General features: G+C 32.2%; 1 pseudogene across 1 annotated transcript; it reads right to left on the reverse strand.

The window, feature by feature from the left end:
* Positions 1 to 330: 330 nt before the first annotated feature.
* Positions 331 to 5,408, reverse strand: LOC146907874 (cuscuta receptor 1-like; annotated as a pseudogene). Its single transcript, XR_015018403.1, has 9 exons — positions 5,065 to 5,408; positions 4,845 to 4,982; positions 4,549 to 4,719; positions 4,247 to 4,408; positions 3,834 to 3,908; positions 3,463 to 3,612; positions 3,010 to 3,036; positions 2,599 to 2,721; positions 331 to 2,450 (listed from the first exon to the last, which is right to left on the reverse strand). The product of XR_015018403.1 is annotated as a cuscuta receptor 1-like (transcript).
* Between the last annotated feature and the right edge of the window lie 283 nt (positions 5,409 to 5,691).

Consider the following 5,691-nt stretch of genomic DNA (forward strand, 5'->3'; position numbering starts at 1 on the left):
ACGGTTTAAAAAAGTTACCAATTTTTCAACCACATCAAATCAGGAATTTGAACGGGATAGCTGGTTTTGATAGCTTCGAGTCGATCAAGTCGGTTCAGGCTCGATAATAACAGGACTTCAGCATACATCGTGAACCATTGGGTGCCTCTATTATTGGAACTTGTTTAACCTTTCATTACTATAATTCGTCTATAGTTCAAGTGTCATGGAGGTGCTTTCTCTCCAAACTTTCACTTGATGATGCATTTCCAATACTCGACAAATATCTAAAATAATCACATAGTAAAAGAAATAATATTTTGTACAACACACAAAAACCATATTAAGTCATTTTCATACAAGCACACCAATGTAACTTCTTTATTGAATTACAAATAGCATAAACAAAATAGGTATTCATGACATACAACCTCACATGTAATACATTTCCACTATTAAAAAAACTTGTACAAGTTGTCCTCCATGAAGTAGTAGCAATTCATACACACCAATCCTATATAGTAAAACCATGCTTGCCTCCAATAAGGATTGATGTACAAAACTGTTGGGATTACCAATAGTATTGATGTGTATGTCACAACAAAGCTCACACGGAAAACATACATGTCCACCCAACTATCATCATCTCCTTCCTCGTTCAAGGCATTTGGCAATGTAGAAGGTGCTTCTCCACCTGGATTGCATCCTTTTGGCAGTGGAGGCCCACAGAGAAATTGATTACCCTCATAACTGCTTTCATCAAATGTAATGAATTGTCCCTTCCTTTCAGGTGTTGCACCAGATAAATTGTTGTTTGCCACGCTAAATACTTCAAGGGAGGTCAGTTCAGTTAGCTGAGGAGGAATTCGGCCACTCAACATGTTGAAAGAAAGATCTAAACTCTCAACTTGTACCAAATTGGAGAATGTGGTAGGTATTTTCCCAGTTAAAAAATTGTTGGACAAGTTCAAAGCTCGAATTCTTGTCAAGTTTCCTAACTCAGATGGGATGCTACCATTTAACTTATTATGAGATAAATCAATTCCAGACATATAAATAAGAATACTTGTTGTATAAGTTTCTAATCTTCTCTTTGAAGTAAAGTTTGCTTTCTCTTTCCCAACTCTATTATATACAGCATCAGCATGTACATCTATACCAGCATAGGCATTATTGAATTTTGTTGCATCTGGATCCTTATTCTCAAAAGACATTTTACCCAAACAGTTGGGTATTTCTCCTACAAAATTATTGTAAGAAAGGTCTAGTATATCTAAATCTTTAAGGTGGCATAATTGCTTTGGTATATTCCCTGTGAAGTTATTACCTTTCAGAAAGAGAAAGTTCAACATGGTATTACGAAGGGCATGTATTAGTTCATGAATTCCATTTGATATCTCATTGTTGCTAAGGTCTGTTTACAAAAGAAGGAACACAACCTGACAAATTGTTATGTGAAAGATCTAGAAAAGCAATAAATTCAAGTTCTGCAACCTCTGATGGAATAGATCCTTTGAAATGATTACTGCACATGGAAAGCTCAATCAAGTTTGGACTATTTTTTATTTGGCTTGGAATTTTACCAATGAAATTATTATTACTTATGTCCAAACATTTAAGGTTTTTTAAGTAAAAAAGGTTACTTGGGATGCTACCAGAAAGGCTATTTCCACCCAACAACAAATATGTCAAATGAATGAGTTGACTCCCATCTCCAGATAAATTATTTGGTAGTTCTCCAGACAATTTATTATCAGACAGATCCAAAACCCTTATATAGCTCAAGTGGCTTAGCTCATGAGGAATTGAACCGTGAATTTCATTTCTAGACATGTTTAGATGAACCAAATTAGGAAAAATTGAACTGATATTATTACTCAACATTTGACCTGTTATTGCATTGTCAGATACATCAATTGTTGCCAAGTTCAGAGGAGGATGGGATGGAAGATGGAAATTTCCTACAAAGGAACAATTCCGAAGAATAAGATTTTCCATTTTTGTGTTGTTTTCTAATAACCAATTTGGAAACTCTCCTCTTAGATTCCAACCAGTCAAATCCACAGAAGTTAGATTGTATTGGTAAAGAATAAAATTTGGAAATGGAATGGCCTTGGCATGAGTTATTGAAGACAATTGAAGCACTTGCAATTGAAATTTGGGAACCCATGTTTTCAAAGTTGAGTGTGAATCAAGGATGACTTTGTTCCCATTACCATAGATGAACTTAAGGTTTGAATGATTGGAAAATTGTGTGAATGAAATAGGGAATTCGAATTGGTTTCCTTCAAAATTGAGATATTCAAGTGAAGTAAAACTTGCAAGGTTAGGACCTATATTACCAATAAAGTGATTATTAGTGAGTGTCAAAGTCCTAAGTGATGTCATGTTAACAAAAGATGAGGGGAGTTTCCCCACAAATTCATTGTTGGATAAATCTAACTCTTCCAACTTCTTAAGCTTAGACCAATCTGAAAAATAAAAGTTGAGAAAATTTTCACTTAAAAGGGCATATTGATGGAAATAGATTTCAACAAATAGAAAAGGAAATTAAAAATCTTAGGTTGTGATTCGTAATGTAAAAGTTGTTCTAATAATTGAAATGATTAAAAGAATTACCTCCAATTGGAAGGGTACCATTTATCATACAACTTGACACGGACAAAACTTTTAAAGAAGGCAAGTCCCCAATACTTTTGAAAAACTCATTTTTTAGGTTAGAACTTTCATCCAATGCTAAGTATTCCAAATTGGGGAATTAGTCACTTTAGTCCCTGAATGGGGAACGATTCGTCAATTTAGTCCCTGAATGAAGATAAATTGCAAAATAGTCCCTGAATGTAGACTTTGTTAGTCAATTTAGTCCCTGAATGCAGACTCCGTTAGTCAATTTAGTCCCTGAATGTAGACTTTGTTAGTCACTTTAGTCCCTGAAATTGACCATGCAGGGACTGTTTTGCATATTATCTGCATTCAGGGACTAAATTGACGAATCGTTCCCCATTCAGGGACTAAAGTGACTAATTCCCCATTCCAAATTACTTAAACCACGGAAACCTACACACAAAAAGAGAGATGGATATATTAATGAAAAGCAAGTAGAATTACGAGAAATAGAGTAATTATTTGATTAGTAGGAAGCATTATAGTATAAATATATAATCAATTATTACAATATCAATAATTTTAGAGATATTTTAAGAGAAATGTTAACGAGTGTCCGAAACATCTTTAAAACCTTTCAATAGTAAAGTTTTCTGAAAATTATTGTATTTATTTAATTGGAAATTGAAACAATTGACCTTTTAATTGATATTTTCTTGAATTAAAATGTTTAAAGAGTCCTCGGAGCACTCGTTAACAAAACCAAATCTAAAATTTTAAATATTAATATTATAAGAGATGAATGTGTAATTTTAATTGGATCAATGTTTAAAGACATTTCAATCACATAAAGTAGATAAGATAAGATGCAATTATTACCTCCATCAAGAATTGTCCCTTTAAACTTGTTATATCTCAAAGTAAGATGCTTAATAGATGGGAAAGCCGGTAACCACTCTTGTAGATAGCTTCCATTTATCATATTGAAATCTAAATCAAGAATATCCAATCTGCTTAAATTTTTTGACCCTGAAAAACGTAATCCAATTGTTTTAATCGGATAAAATTAAAAAAGAGCAGATAAACTAATATTGTCATAAATTAAAACATATTTGGATTATTATTATTGTGATTGTGATATATCTTTTCCATTATTTCTTTAACACTCCAGGCTTTCAGTACCCAATAAAATTCAAAGGTACCAGAGTTGTAATTCAATTTAGAATATTTAAAATGAAATGCTTAAATACCTTTATGACCAACTAAATCGACTAATTGATTATTACTAAAAATGAGAATCTTCAAGCTGGCTAAATTCAACAATCCTGCAACAGGTAAATAGAGGAATGATTATAATAAATTAATAATTTCAACAGATAAATTAAAAGTATTAAAATATTCCTTTTGAGAACAATAAAAAATTGATTTGTCAAAAAAAAAAAAGAACAATAAAAAAAAAAAATTGATGTAAATAAATTAATCTAAATAGATGTGTGTCAGATAAATGATTTTCAAAAGCATTGTCAAGATTTATTCAAAAAAAAAAAAAAACACTGAAGATGATATATCAAACAAAAGATTTATCAAGCGAGCGACAACAGCAGTATAATCAAATAAATTATGAGTTTCAAAGTATGTAATCTAAATAGCAATTAATATTCACCACTAATATCTAGCGATCCATTCAAGTTGTTGCCACCTAAGTCAAGAGATCTGAGACGTGGAAGACCACTTAGGTATGAAAGAATATTGTTACTTAAACTGTTTCCCCTCAAAGAAAGAACTTGTAAACTGGACGGCCATGCAAATCCAAAACCATGATTTTCTGATATAAAATAATTGAGAACAAGCCATTAGTAAAGCATGTTACTGCACTAGATAGCCTACCTTGTATTCAATAATTGTAATATATGAGGCAAGCAGGCAATAAGCTCTCTGATGAAAAGTGTTAACCAGATAACTTACCTTGAAAATGAAGATCTGAGTCCAATCCAATGTCATTCAAATACAGTTCCTTCAAAGATGTAAATCCCCTAAGTGATGGCAGGATTTCATTAGTTAAATCATTGTTACCTATTTTAAGGATCTCCAGATGCAGCAACTTTGATGAAATTGTCTCCAAAACTGTCTGAAAATCTATGATACAGTACAAATATGTATTAGTGTTATGAAATTAATTTGCTAAAGCAATTAAAAATTATTGATTTCTTTAATTATTTATATTTTTTTAAGAAAGAAAACTAAAACTGGCCTGGCCTCACCGTGAAATGAAAACGAATAGCTGATATCAGCCAACGACAGAGATTTAAGAGAAGAAAGTCCATCCAAGCAAGACAGAATGCCGATAGCATTCTCGAAATAATTTTCACTCAAATCAAGAACTTCCAAATTGTTCAACCCTGCACAATAATATATATGTAAATGAAAATTATGATTATTATGTTCAAAATCTATTGATTTTTACTTTGTATGAGAAATAACCTTGATTAGTTCTTGTACAATTGGATATGTCAGTATATGACAGGTCGAGAGTCTTCAAATCTTTGAAGATTGCAAAATCCGAATAGTTAATTGATTTATTAGAGGACCCATGAAGATTGAGTTTGGTGACTCTTCCAGTGGTGGTGTTACATTCAACTCCTTCCCATTCACAACAATCAGTGTTAGTGTTGGGTGCCCAATACACATCATATCCCAAACGGGAATTGAGAGCAACAAGAGTTTCTCTCTCTTGCTTCCAACACCCTTCCACGAAAACCAAAACCAACAGAAACACACATACTAATACTAAGTTCTTCATTTTTCTTCTTCACGTTTAATTTTGTAAGATAATGAATGGGATCAATTGGCCGTTTAAATAAAGAAAACCCATTGAACTAAATATGTGTCCATACAATAATAGCAGACCCGTAGACTTGGCAGTCAACCCGTTCAAATGGTTTCATTGTGCGTGCCGTGTTGAAGGCTTCGATGCCACTTTTTTGTTGGAGAATAAAAAAAAGTGTCACCTCAAAAACCTTTAAAAAAAAATTTGTCACCTCAAAAAAAAAAAAAGTGAAATACTAAAAAAAAATATATTAAATAAAAAATAAAAAAACTATGCAATAT

Source organism: Medicago sativa, chromosome 7 (genome assembly GCF_051527215.1).
Source record: "Medicago sativa cultivar Bolivia chromosome 7, Bolivia_mono, whole genome shotgun sequence".
In the NCBI taxonomy this organism is placed as follows: domain Eukaryota; kingdom Viridiplantae; phylum Streptophyta; class Magnoliopsida; order Fabales; family Fabaceae; genus Medicago; species Medicago sativa.